The following is a 14,364-nucleotide window of genomic DNA, read 5'->3' as shown; positions in this document are numbered from 1 at the left end:
AGTTTTCGAATGGCCCAGCCAGCCCAGACCTGAATCGATTGAAAATCTGTGGGGTGATCTGAAGAGTACTGTGCACAGGAGATGCCCTCGCAATCTGACAGATTTGGAGTGTTTTTGCAAAGAAGAGTGGGCAAAACTTTGCCAAGTCAAGATGTGCCATGCTGATAGACTCATACTCAAAAAGACTGAGTGCTGTAGTAAAATCAAAAGGTGCTTCAACAAAGTATTAGTTTAAGGGTGTGCACACTCATGCAACCATATTATTTTTGTTTTTTTATTTTTACTTCCCTCCACCTAAAAGTTTTCAATTTGTTGTTCAACTGAGCTGTAGTTTATAGGTCACATTAAAGGTGGAAAAAGTTCTGAAATTATTTATCTTTGTCTCATTTTTTTACATCACAGAAACCTGACATCTTACCAGGGGTGTGTAGACTTTTTATATCCACTGTAAATGAGTATTAAACCCCAAAACAAATATTTAATATATTGCAGCTTATTACTCTTTAAATCTGGTGGTTACATTAGTTATCTTTTTTTTAGGCTTTTTTTCCTTTTCCTTTACAGGCCAAATGACGCCATGCATCCTGCATTGTGCAGCCATACTGATTCGGCATCATCGGAGACTACGCTTCTCAGTACCGACGTCACTGAACCTGGGGTTGGGGTGCAGCTGAAATCTCATGGGGAACAGCCAGCAGCGCCTAGATCTGGCCTTGAGGATATGCCAAATTGACATATGAGGTCAACACCTTCCATTGCATGTTATAAGAAGTAAGTGTGTATGGCGGGAAGTCTGATACCAGCGCTGACAATAGTTAAAGTGGTTGTAAATGCACAAGGTTTTTTTACCTTCATGTATTCTAAGCCTGAAGGTAAAAAAACTTCTGTGTGCAGCAGCTCAACCCCCCCACCCCCAGCCCCCCTAATATTTACCTGGGCCCCAGCGATGTCCAAAAGAGCCTTGCCTCTCTGGGAACTCACACTCCTAATTGGCTTTTGGCAGCAGTGGGAGCCATTGGCTCCCATTGCTATCAATCACAGCCAGTTAGCCCATCAGGAGATGAAGGAGCAGGCCAAGCCGTGGCTAGGTGTGTGAATGGATACACAAGGCAGTGGCTCAGCTCGAGTGCCCCCATAGCAAGCTGCTTGCTGTGGGGGCACCCGGCAGGAGGGAGGAGCAAGGATCACCGGCTTAGGACCTGAGGAGGAGAATCCAGGCTGCTCTGTGCAAAACCACTGCATAGAGCAGTTAAGTATAACATGTTTGTTATTTTTTTTAGCCACTTCAATACAGGGCATTTCCCCCCCCTTCCTGCCCAGACCAATTTTCAGCTTTCATGACAATTGCGCGGTCATGCAACACTGTACCAATATGAATTTCTTTCCCCACAAATAGAGCTTTCTTTTGGTGGTATTTGATCACCTCTGTGTTTTTTATTTTTTGCACTATAAGCAAAAAAAGAGCGACAATTTTGAAAAAAAAACACAATATTTTTTACTTTTTGCTATAATAAATATCCCATTAAAAAAAAAATGTTTTCCTCAGTTTAGGCCGATACGTATTCTTCTACATATTTTTGGTAAAAAAAAATCGCAATAAGCGTATATTGATTGGTTTGCACAAAAGTTATAGCGTCTACAAAATAGGGGATAGATTTATGGCATTTTTATTGTTTTGTTTTTTTTTTTACTAGTAATTGCGGCGATCTGCAATTTTTATCGTAACTGCGATATTGCGGCGGACACTTCGGACACTTTTGACATTATTTTGGGACCATTCACATTTATACAGCAATCAGTGCTATAAAAAATGCACTGATTACTGTATAAATGTGACGGGCAGGGAAGGGGTTAACACTAAGACATGATCGAGGGGTTATTTATGTTTCCTGGGGAGTGATTCTAAATGTAGGGGGAGGGGACTCACAAGGGGAGGAGGCCGATCGGTGTTCCTCTGTACTGGGAACACACCATCGGTCTCCTCTCCTCTGACAGGACGTGGATCTGTGAGCTGTGTTCACGGGCAATCGCGGGATGCTCGGCGGACATCGCGGCCACCAGGCAAGTGCATCGAGTGCCTAGGGACGAGGTGGGCGTGCGCACGTGCCCCCTAGAGGCTCAGGAAGAAAAGACGTCATATGACGGCAGCCCGGAGGGAGAAAGGGTTCCTGCCGCCGTCATATGTCTATACATGGTAGGGAAGTGGTTAAATAAAAAAACAAGACTTTAATATTGCTTTAAGAGTCTTTGGAGTCTGCATTGCAAATGCTAAAAGCAGCTTCTGGTAAAAAGAAGAGAGGAGCTCGGAGTACACCAACATATATTCAACATTGCAAATGTCATCTATTTACAATCCTTCCCACTGAAGGCAATAAAGTATAGCAAAAATTAAACATTACTGAATAGGATAGGTTGTTTCTAAAAAGAATATAACAAAGTGCAATGTAAAGTAAATGGTACCCAAAATGGAAATCTACACAACTCAAAAAAATAAACGCACATCTTTTTGAAGGTAAAATAATGTGCATTTATTATTTTTTTTCTTAGGAGCCTTTAAAAGCATTGCACCTGTGATCTACAGATGACAGGTGCAACCTCAGGCTCCTGCAGACTGTAAGTTTAGCTGTCTGCCCCTACCTTGTACCCGCAGGCAGTAACTGAATGACAGGAAGCATCAATGAACTACCTAGAGCACTCATCAGTGCCCTGGTAGTACATAGAAAACTACAAGCCATCAGTATGGCTGCCAGTAGTTGTAGTTTCCCCATTTATGAATGAAGGATTTTTTGAATGAATTAAGGATTTGTAGAGCGCTGCAAATGCGAACTAAATCGCCTCAAGGCGCTAGAATGCGTTCTCTGTTGCCAGCTTCTTAGAAAAGGAAGGTCTTTAGTTTTTTCCTGAAGGCCTGATGGTTTTCTTCCATGCGGATGTGGGTCGGAAGAACGTTCCATAGTCGAGGTCCTTGGACTGCGAATCTTCGTTCTCCCTTTGCTTTGTAGCGATGATTTGGAATGATGAGGAGGTTTTGGTTAGCTGATCGAAGGCTGCGATTGGGTGTGTAGTGTTTTATTTTCTCCTGAAGATATAGCGGAGCATTTCCTTGTATGCATTTGTGGGTGAGGCAGAGGGTCTTGAATTTGATCCGATTCTTTGCGGTTAGCCAGTGTAGGCACTTTAGGGATGGTGAAATGGATTCCCAGGGTTTTTTCCTGTTAACAGTCTTGCCGCCGTGTTTTGAATGAGTTGTAAGCGCGCAAGCTGATATTGGGGTAGTCCTATGTAGAGCGAATTTGCATAGTCGAGTCGGGAGTTGATGATTGTTCCCACAACTGCCGGTTTGTCTTCTTCAGGGATGAAGGGGATGAGTCTGCGTAGGAGGCGGAGGAGATGGTGGGATCCGCTCACCACTGATCCTATTTGAGCATCCATTGTCATTCCTGAGTCAAAGATGACTCCGAGACTCTTGGCTTTGAGGCTTGGAGTGATGGTCTGTCCGAGGATGGTGGGGGGTGTCCACGGGGTCTTCATTTTGGAATTTTTGTTGGCATGTAGGAGAAGAAGTTCTGTTTTGGAACCGTTAAGTTTGAGGGAGCTGATGGTCATCCAATCATCAATTGAACTGAGGCATTCTTCTAATTGTTGATGATGGTTTTTTTGTCCGGTGATGCGAAAGTAGAGTTGGGTGTCATCGGCATATGAGTGGAAACAGAGGTCCGTTTTCCTGATGATATTGAGAAGTGGGCGGATGTAGATGTTGAATAGCACTGGTGACAAGGGTGAGCCCTGGGGAACTCCGCAGGAGACTGCCCGGGTTTCTGAGGTGAATGTTCCTAGTTTCACTGTCTGAGAGCGATTCTCTAGGAAGGATGCAAGCCATTTTAGCGCCAGACCTGTGGCTCCTGCCACTTCTGAGAGGCGGACAAGTAAAGAATTGTGGTTCACTGTATCAAATGCTGCGCTAAGGTCCAACAGTACCAGGAGACTAGATTCTCCGTCATCTGCTGCTTCAAGGGCGTCGTCCCATATTTTGAGGAGTGCTGTTTCTGTGCCATGGCCCGGGCGGAAGCCTGATTGCAGTGGGTCCAGGAGTTGATGTGTGTCCAGGTGGCGTTGTAGTTGCAGTACTACTGCTTTCTCCATAATCTTGGAGATGGTGTTGAGGCTTGTTATCGGTCTGCGGCAGTTGGGGTCCTTAGGGTCAAGATTGGGTTTCTTCAGCAGAGGTTTGACGATGCCTTGCTTGAGGGAGGTTGGTACAGTCCCTTCTTTGAATGATTGATTTATGAGGTGTGTCAGAGAAGGGGCCAGGATGTCGGAACATTCTTTAAGGAGTTTTGTGGGGATGATGTCGTTTGGGGATGTGCTGTCTCGAAGGCTTCTGATGATGTTTATAGTCGTGTCAGCGGTGATAGGGGACAAAGAAAATTTCGGTGGTTGCGTGATGTTTGTGTTAATATCTTTTTTTTGCTTTGGTTGAATGAGGTTGGTTGTTCTTTTCTGATGAATCGATTTCCGAATGTTGTCGATTTTGTCGATGAAGTAATCTGATAATTCATTGCAGAATTCTTGAGTATTGTTTTCGGGTGGCTCTAAGCAAGTCGGGTTCATTGACTGAGTGACTAGTTTGAAAAGTTCTCGCGGACGATTTAGGGAAGTTGCGATGGTGTCCGAGAAATGTTCTTTTTTGGCTTTGAAGATTGCCTTGTGGTATTTCACAGTAAGTTCTTTGTAGTTGGTACGGTTTTCCTTAGTGGGATTTCTTCTCCATGCTCTTTCAGCTCTTCTACGTTCCTGCTTGAGTAGGGTGAGCGTGGCATTAAACCATCTCGAGTTTTTATTGCGGATAGGTGATCTGCGTTTTGGCGCCACTGAGTCTGCTGTTTGTAGTAATACCTTGTTTAGGAAGTTGAGTGTTTGTTCCGTTGATAGGTTTGAGTTTAGCGGAAGTATTTTTTTTGATAATGTGGTTTTGAAGAGTTCGGAGTGTAGTTTCTTCTGGGATCTATTCCAGTTTGTTGTTGTTGTCTGTTTCTGTTTTTGGGAGGTGGTGTTGATGGTGATTTTGAATTTGATAGCGTGGTGGTCCGTCCATGGTAGTGGAGTGTTGTCCAGTATGTTGATGTTCATATCCTGTTTGAAGATGAGGTCTAGAGTGTGTCCTGAACCGTGTGTGGGAGCGTTTATCAGTTGTTGCAGGCCCAGTTCTTCCATTTGGTTGACGCAGGCGGTTGCGATACAGTCTTGGGCAGAGTTTGCCCAGAGGTTAAAATCTCCAAGTACCAGCAGGTTTTTGGTTTTCAGGGTGTGTATTGAGAAGAATTCGGTGAGTGGAGTAAGGAGATTGGTCTTTGGTCCTGGTGGTCTGTAGCATAGTAGTATGTGAATGGTGTCTTGAGGTGCTGCTTGAAGATGCAGTGAGAGAGTTTCCTTGAAGGGCACTGAGTTCTGTAACGTTGGTTTGGTGAAAACAAGGTGCGATTTGAAAATCACTGCTAGGCCTCCTCCTTTTTTTCCTATTCTATGCTCAGTTAGGATACTGTAGTTTTCGGGCACCAATTCAGCTAGGATGGTGTTGCAGTCAGGAGTTAGCCAGCTTTCTGTAATGAAGAGGCAGTCAATGTTGTTTTCGATGATAAAGTCGTAGATTTCCAGCCTGTGCTTGACTGCAGATCTGGTGTTGATCATGGCGCATGCTAGTTGTTGTGGTTGGATCGATGTCTCCCTGTTTCTGATAGTTGATTGTGGCTTGGTCCTTAGTAATTGTTCTTTTTTTAGTCTTTTTTGAGTTGTGGTTGGCAGGATTGAGGCAGCGTTTCTTAGCCTGTGAAGGGCGTCTGCTGTGTATTTGAAGTTGCACATGATGAGGAGGCAGAGTTGTTGAAGGAAGGTTGATCTAATGATGATGATGATACTGATGTAGTGATGACGAGCTTGCAGGAGGATGTCGTGATCGGATGGTCACCACTGCTTCTGGAGTGGTTTGGGTGACGGGTTAATGTGGTGCGGAGGTCCTGGCGGAGGTGGTGTGCCTACCACCCTCCTGTTGATCCAGAGGAAGGCAAAAAAACAGATGTTTACAGATGTCTGTGAATGAATGATGCAGCCGGGTGGGGGGAGCGCCACACAGCTGCGTTTTTTTTAAAATTGTGATAGCGGGTGTGGGGGGAAGATCCGCGACCCGCTGTCACAATGGGGACTCAGGTTTTGGCGGGGGCTGCTGCCTTAGTAACATGTTACATTTACACCCTGCATACGGGTGTAACATGTAACATGTTATAGAAGGTGAACTTATCCTTTAGTACATTTTATGCATTAAGGTAAATAACCTTTTCTGTGCAGCCCCCCCCCCCCACAGTCCCCCTTATACTCACCTGAGCCTGATCTCGATCAGGCACTGTGCCCAAGAGCAGCAGCATTCTTCCCTCTCTTCTTCCTCACAGGACAGAGAGGCAACAACAGGAGCCATTGGCTCCTGCTGCTGTCAATCAAATCCTGTAACAAGGGAGCAGGGTGCAGGGCCGAGCCACACTTTCTGAGTCTATAGAGTTGGGATCGAGCCTATGGTGGAACACCAAGAAGAGGAGTGAGGAGCAGCAGCAGGGGACCCAAGAAAAGGCGGATCAAGTGGAATCTGTGCAAACCTCTCCCCCTTTTCGCGCTTTTTTCCCTTTTCCCTCCCTTTGCCTTCTTTTCTCCATTTCTCTCTTTCTCCCCTCATACCAGCTGTGGTGGTGCCCCCTGTGGGGTCGCTGTGTGTTGTAATTCCATCTGTCATCCTGCCCACCAGGCATTCACTTCCAGTCACACTTTGCTAGACAAGGAACAGTCCATAAGCTTGTTTTTGTTGTTTATTGAGGGATTTAACTTGGATGGGGTAAAGGGAACAAGGGATGCTAAGATAAATGAATTCAAATAGATGAAAAAGATAGTTGGAATCCGTACTTGCAGTCTCTAAAGCTATATACTACTCCAGCACATCACTTATGAGTCAACGCTGCTTTCTCTACTGCAATGCTTGATTACTGGCACAGCTAGCACATGATTTGGCACCACTCTAAATAAGTCCTAACAGTTCAAGATTCGCCATTTGCTGGCAGGGGTCTGCAGTCCCCTTTAGTGTAGCAACCAATAGCAATGAAAAGAGTACTTTCTGTGTTATGTTAACTTGGTGGAATACTGGTCTCAGTCAGTCCTGTGCAAGCTCTGCCAACCCTCCTGGCTGCAGCAGCTTGTCTCCAAACCCAGCAACATCACAGTCTCCCCTTTTGGCTTTACATCCACTCCTGGCATGTCTCTCCCAGATCTTCTCGCTGTGCCAGTCACTCATCGACCCCGGATGGATCCTGCCCGATGACTTGCCCGGCAATGGTCCTCGCTGCCTTTCCCCTGCTCCTGTTTAGGACACCTCTTGTTTGGGTTGTATGGAGAGGTTCCTCCCCAGCTCCCCAGCTCTAGCCCCAAGGTCAACCCCCCCAGAAAGGGGCTCCCTCAAAGGCCACGACAGCCTAACACTCCATCACTCATTTCTTCTACCCGACAACTCCTCCCCCAGCAGGCTGACCCTAGGTATATACGGAGACCTGCCCCCCTGTCCCCTGCCAATCCTAGTTGGGGATTGGTCAGGGCTCCCAGATACACCCCATGTCACTGCGCACCCTCCCCTGGAAACTTCCCTACTTCCCCACGTATCTACACACTATATAAATGCAGGGAGCCACCGAAGCTTTTCCCAAGGATCGTTCATGGCCCCCATGTCTGTTTGTACTTTTACTGTTGGGCCCCATCACTTGGAGAGCTTGCATCTGACACTGATGCCCCTTGTGCCAGAACTGGCTTTTCAGTGAATGCTCGTCCCCATTTGTGTTAATGGAATCCAGGACATGTTTTTTTCTCATGTTTGGTTCTGGATCACTGTTCAAGTTTTGTTTGCCTGGCAAGTAAACACCCTATGGACAAATATACTTCACTCACATTGTGTTGTATTTTGCTAGTCCAGTGGTTACTAGTACTACCTGAATCTCGCAACGGTTCTTTGTCCTTTTTTTTTTTTTTTTTTTTTTTTTTTTACTGTTTTGCTGTTTTTTTCTGATTTTTTTTTACCTTCATCACATGTTCATCTGTTGTTTACAATGAGAGCTACCAGGGGATCTCCGGTTCTCCTGCTCTGCCTGCGGGCCACATGATATCAATCTATAGGCCACTATTACAATGTATTTGCTATGTTTTAATTCTACATGATGTACGCATGCTAAAGACGCATAGATGTTTTTTGATACCCTGGTCACATAATGCACATTTATGCCCTGCCTGTTATGTTGTACTTCCTTGGATCTCCGTCTGTCCTCTCCCATTTTACTGTTCCTGTCATGGCTCCCATCAAATTGACAGTGTGTAATGTCAGGGGGATGTGTGCTAGGCCCAAACGATTGGCGCTTTTCTCCCAGCTCAAAGCTATGCGGGCTGATGTGATTGTTCTGTTAGAAACACACCTGACTGGTCAACTACAGCTAGCACTTAAAAAGCAATGGATAGGTTGGGTCTATCGGGCCCCCCACACTCCTCACTCTCGCGGAGTGGCAATCCTCATATCCAAACATGTTCAATTCCAACTATTGACCCTGAAGACGGATCCCCAGGACAAGTACATATTTGTGCATGCCATGAATAGCAGGTTTGAATACCTAATGAGTGCATACTATGTCCCCCCTGTTTCAATTTACAGTGTTGCATGATGGGTTCGCCTTTATGATACAATACCCAACAGTACCTGCTGTTTGGCTTGGGAACTTTAACATAGTTGTAGACCCAGTCCTGGATAAACTGGCCCAAGGGCCCCCCACTGCCTTGCCTCCCACTATGATGAGGTTCGACCGTCTGATGCGGGAGTTTGCACTGGTGGATACATAGAGGCATAAATATCCCTTCTCCCGTGGCTACTAGTGCTATTCCTCGTCCCACTCCACTGTGTGTCGCATTGTTTATATTTTTGTATCCCTCGCCTTACTGCTGAGGCTGGTGGATGTGGGATTTGGCACTAGGGTGCTATCAGACCATTTACCATACTGGTTGATAATAGATTTGCAGACTCCCTGCTCCTTACGAGTGTGTCGCCTAAACACTTTTGGCTGTCCACTCTCCCTGATGTGGACTCGCTGGAGAATCAGTGGTCTTTTTTTTTAACACCAATGGGGGTTCAAATTGCACGCCAAGATGATATTGTCGACCCTTATCTACAGATACAAGCGATCCTCTAGGTTAGCCCTCACCCAAGCTGAAGAACATCTAAAGTCTCTAGAACAGGCTTTTCCGCTAGACCCCTTCCCGGACAATGCTTCCACAATGAAAATCCAATCCCGACTGGTTAATCACCTACTTTTTGACAAAGCTAAACAGGGCATTTTCCTCTCCAAACAGCGTAACTTCGAACATGGCAAGCGAGTGGGCAAACTATTGGCGTATTTCGCACATTTGGACCACAAGCCCACGGTTGTGGTGTCCCTCGCTGACTCCTCAGGGCTTCCTGTAACTGACCCCGACTTATTGGCCAAGAAATTTCATGACTTTTTTCAAAACTTAGTCTCCTCTAATGCTCAATACTCCCATGATGAACTTCTCTCTTTCTTCAAACCCCATACAATTTCCCTTGCTGACCCAATCTCAGTTTAAACAAAAGCTCCTATTACAGTAGACGATATTGACAAGGCCATCGCACACCTGGCTGCAGGCAAGGCCCCTGGGACTGACGGGCTTCTCTTCTATTCCCACTTCATAACCGTTCTAGTGCCACAACTCCAAAAATGATTCCAGTATATATTTGATTAATTTGACTTCTCTGACTCCATGATAGAAGCTCTAATAGTGTTGATATCCAAACCTGGCAAGGACCCCTCCCTGAATCCTATCGCTCCATATCCCTTTTGCAGCTTGACATCAAAATCTTAGCTAAAGTCCTAGCACTTAGGTTGAACAAGGTAATCACCCTAATCCATCCCGATCAAGTAGGATTCATGCCTACCGAAAATACCGCTTTTAACTTGAGACGCCTTTTTATGAATCCTCAGGCCACCCGTGATTCGGTGGGTACTAGAGTGGTGGTTAGCTTGGGCACCTATAATATTACATTTTTCTTTTAAGATGTACTCTATGGAAGGTGAACCCATATTGTTTGTCACTTTTTCCCTCGTCTGAAGGAATTATGACTGAATTAATTACTTATCAGAATATAAGTCGAACTTCAGTTTCACTTTTAATATATTGAGATGCAATGAAAGCGTATCTTTAAGGTCTTCTAATTGTGCAAATTTCAAAAATTAAGAAATAATTTAGGCAATGGGAAAAAATTACCAAACATTTCAAAGGATGAAAGTGAGGCTTTGGAGGCCCCATTAACATTGGACCAGATGGTCTTTCAGGGGAAATATATAAAAAATATGGGGATGTGTTATTACTTGAATTGCTCAATGTTTTTAATTATGCCATGGAGGTGGGTACATTCCCCCTTCTATGAATGAAGCAGTAATTATTGTCCTATTTAAACCTGATAAGGACCCAAGTAATTCTGACTCATACCGCCCAATATCTCTGCTAACATCAGATATTAAGTTGCTGGCAAAGATATTAGTGACTAGATTATCAAGATACATTTCAGAACTAATCCATTCTGATCAATCAGGCTTTATTCCTAATAGATCTACAGCAAATAATATTAGACGACTATTTTAAAATTTACAACTCCCAACAGATAATATGGGAAATAGAGCTTATAATGTCACTTGATGCGGCTAAAGCATTTGACAGTATAGAGTGGGTCTGATTGTGGAATTGTTTAAAATGATTTGGTCCCAGATTTATTAGATGGATACAACTTATATATGACTCCCCAAGTGCAAGAGTACAGGGTGCAAGGGTACAGGTGAATGGATGTGTATCTGCCCCTTTTTCGATGACCAGGGGGGCGAGGCAGGAATGTTCTTTATCCCCGCTTCTTTTTGCTCTGGCCATCGAACCATTGGCTGAGGCTATTCGCTCGTCTACAAATATTGTGGGGTTTTGTAGATCTACAGGTGAAGATAGGATAACACTCTATGCGGATGATGCTCTAGTGTTTTTGGGGGATACGGGTCCATCCATGTCTGCAGTTATGTCCTTAATAGACTTGTATAGATCCTTTTTGGGTTTTAATATTAACTGGGACGAATCTGTAGTGCTGCTTGTGGACCCTGAGCATGGGGGACATCCGCACCAGACTCATCAGATGGCCCTGGTTACATCATTTAAATACTTGGGAGTGGTAATTACACCAAATGTTTTAGAATATACAGAGAGGAATATACTCCCTTTCATTGTTAAATTTAGACAATTGAGTAAAACATGGGGTAAATTTCCATTATCTATGATAGGGAGGGCGAATCTGGTGAAGATGGTGTGGATGCCCCAGATGTTATATGTATTACATAACTGCCCTGTCTATGGCTGACGTTACGACTATTTAGAACCATCGATTCAGTGTTTAGGGATTTTGTGTGGAGGGGAGGAAAACCTAGAATTTGATTTGAAATACTACAACAGCCTAATGATAAGGGGGGAATCGCGATACCTAATGCAAGATTATACATCATTGCATCACAATTACAACACGGTTGGGAGGTAGTGAACGTGGAGGACCATACACAAAACATAATAGCATCTCAATTTAAAAAATACCCTTTAGTCCAACTAATAGTAGCTCACCATTTCTATGATAAAAAAAGATTCCCTACCTTCCACTTGACTCACAGAGTATGGGAAGCAGTATGAAATATTACTCAACATAAGGGATTTACGAAGCAGATGCCCATATGGTATAATTATTGCCTTTATGAATTAAATAAACTTTTGGAATTTTCAGACTGGAAAAGGGCGGGCATAATATTTCTGTACCAGTTATATGAAGGGGATGTTTTACTCCCTTTTTATATATTAAAAGACCGCTATCAGTTAACGAACAAAAACTTTTACCAATATCTTCAAATACGTCATGCATTACAAATCCAAAGCTAAAAAATCCAATTACAGTATGAACACTCTAAAATACTAACAATGGCAACTTCAGTTGCCCATACGAAATGAGGATTAATAGGAGATCTTTATTCTAATCTACAAATGATGGAGAACACTGAAAAACACAAAAATAGTTTTGCCCAGTGGCAAGGAGACATTGAGGGTTTAGATGAGGAGGACTGGACATGTGCCCTGGAAACACTTCCAAGGACATCTCTCTCACCCTCTCAGAGGCTATCTCAGCTTTTTATCACACATAGGGCTCATTACACTCCACAAAAACTCTATGCTTGGGGAAAACATATAACACCGCTATGCCTGCGATGCTCTTTATTAAATGGCTCTCTTATCCACATGCTCTGGCAATGTCCAAAGCTTCATCTTTATTGGGATAAAGTTTTTACAACCCTGAATTCATTATGCTCCACTGAGATAATAGGGATGCCTAAACTTGCACTACTGGGTATAATACCTGATGGAGCAATACCAGCAGATATGCATACTATGTGGATAAGATCCTTATATTTAGCATGTAAAGTTATTCTACAAAAATGGACATCCGCCCCCTCTCCAACCCATAAACAATGAATTGAGAAACTTATTTATATACTTAAAAGAGAAAAATTAACATATACTGTAAGCATAGAGGTGCACCCCAAAGGTTTGGCAAAATATGGTCACGCTGGATAGAATCTAGTAATGAACTATATGATGGTTCACCTAGTAGACTGGAGTGAAGATAGAGGAGACAGATGGGAGCAAAGAGCCGAGGTAGAAGGGAGAGGAGTAGAAGAACGTTAGGGAAAGATAACTTGAAGCTACTTGGAGGAAGTTGCCATAGACTAACGATTGATACTGGAGGAGCCCAAGTTGCCGTGCAGAATGTATTTGTGTTTCTACTACGTTTTCTTTATTATATGTTATGCTATTTTAGGCTGAGAGGTGATTTCTTACTTCATGATACCTTATGGATTAATTTGGCATATTATTTATTTATATGTATCACAACAAAAAATAAATAAATTATTTGATTAAAAAAAAGCTTGTACGCCGCCAAAGCTTTGATTCAGGCGAATGGCCATATTTATGGGAGTGTCTTCGTAACTATGGATTTGGACCTAAGTTCATAACTTGGCTTCAACTACTGTACCAAGCCTCAGTGGCTAGGGTCCAGATAAATGGTAAGGTCTCTGACTCCTTTCCTCTGCATAGAGGAAAGCGTAAGGGATGGCCACTGTCCCTGTTGCTCTATGTCCTGGCTTTAGAGCCCCTAGCGATTGCCATTAGGGAACATCCTGAGATTAGGGGTCTTAGCTTGGGACCTCTGGTTGAGACCCTTAGCCTCTATGCAGACATATGCTACTGTATTTGGAAGATGTGGGTCCCTCCCTGAAGGTGGCTTTGAATCTTATTGAAAGTTTTGGTGCATTCTCTGGCCTACAAATAAACTGGGATAAGTCCCAGATTCTCCCTCTTGACTTCGCCACCCCGAACGCTGACCAAGCCCATCTCTCACTGCAACAAGTAAGCCAGAATAAATACTTGGGAATTCAAGTTACTCGTACCCTAGCTGATTATACCAGACTAAATGTGGAACCTTTGTACACATTACTTAAGTCCAAAAGTCAAATCTGGGCGCAGTTACCCCTGGGAGTTATGGGTCACATAAATTTGGTGAAGATGATTCTTCTACCTAAGCTCCTATACATCTTCTGGCACTCCCTCATTTATTTACCCCTCCGGATTTTCAAAATTATGGACGCGATTCTCAATTCGTTTATTTGGGGCAACTCGCGACACAAGTTGTCGTGGAGAGCCCTAAAGAACCCTGTAGACATGGGGGGCACCGCTCTTCCAGATCTCAACTTATATTGTCTAGCTGCTCAATTTTCGCATTTCTTTTACCTTAATAAGGAGGACAAACTCAGGTATCTTACTTTGGCTTGCTCTACTGCCCCCAATCGGACTATACATCCCTTCCAAATTTTACTAAAGGGTACATTCACTCCAACTAAACTGGGTGGTCGTGGTAACATGATATACAACCACTGTAAAATTTGGGACTTGGCCATGCGGAAACTGGGAGCCCCTTCCATACATGCCCACTCACCACTATAGGGGAAATGCGGACCTTTCGGAACTACTTACCCTGCCGGACGTAATCATATGGATAGACCGGGGGGTAATATATCTTCACCAAGTAATGGACCTCTCGGGAGTCAAATCATTTCAAGAGCTCAGGTCAACCTTCAGTCTGCCTAACTCCATGCTTTTCTGCTTCCTCTGGCTCCGTCATGCGCTGCAATGCCAATCTGGGGACCA

Source organism: Aquarana catesbeiana, linkage group LG05, assembly GCF_042186555.1.
Source record: "Aquarana catesbeiana isolate 2022-GZ linkage group LG05, ASM4218655v1, whole genome shotgun sequence".
In the NCBI taxonomy this organism is placed as follows: domain Eukaryota; kingdom Metazoa; phylum Chordata; class Amphibia; order Anura; family Ranidae; genus Aquarana; species Aquarana catesbeiana.
Note: the sequence above shows the minus strand (reverse complement) of the source record.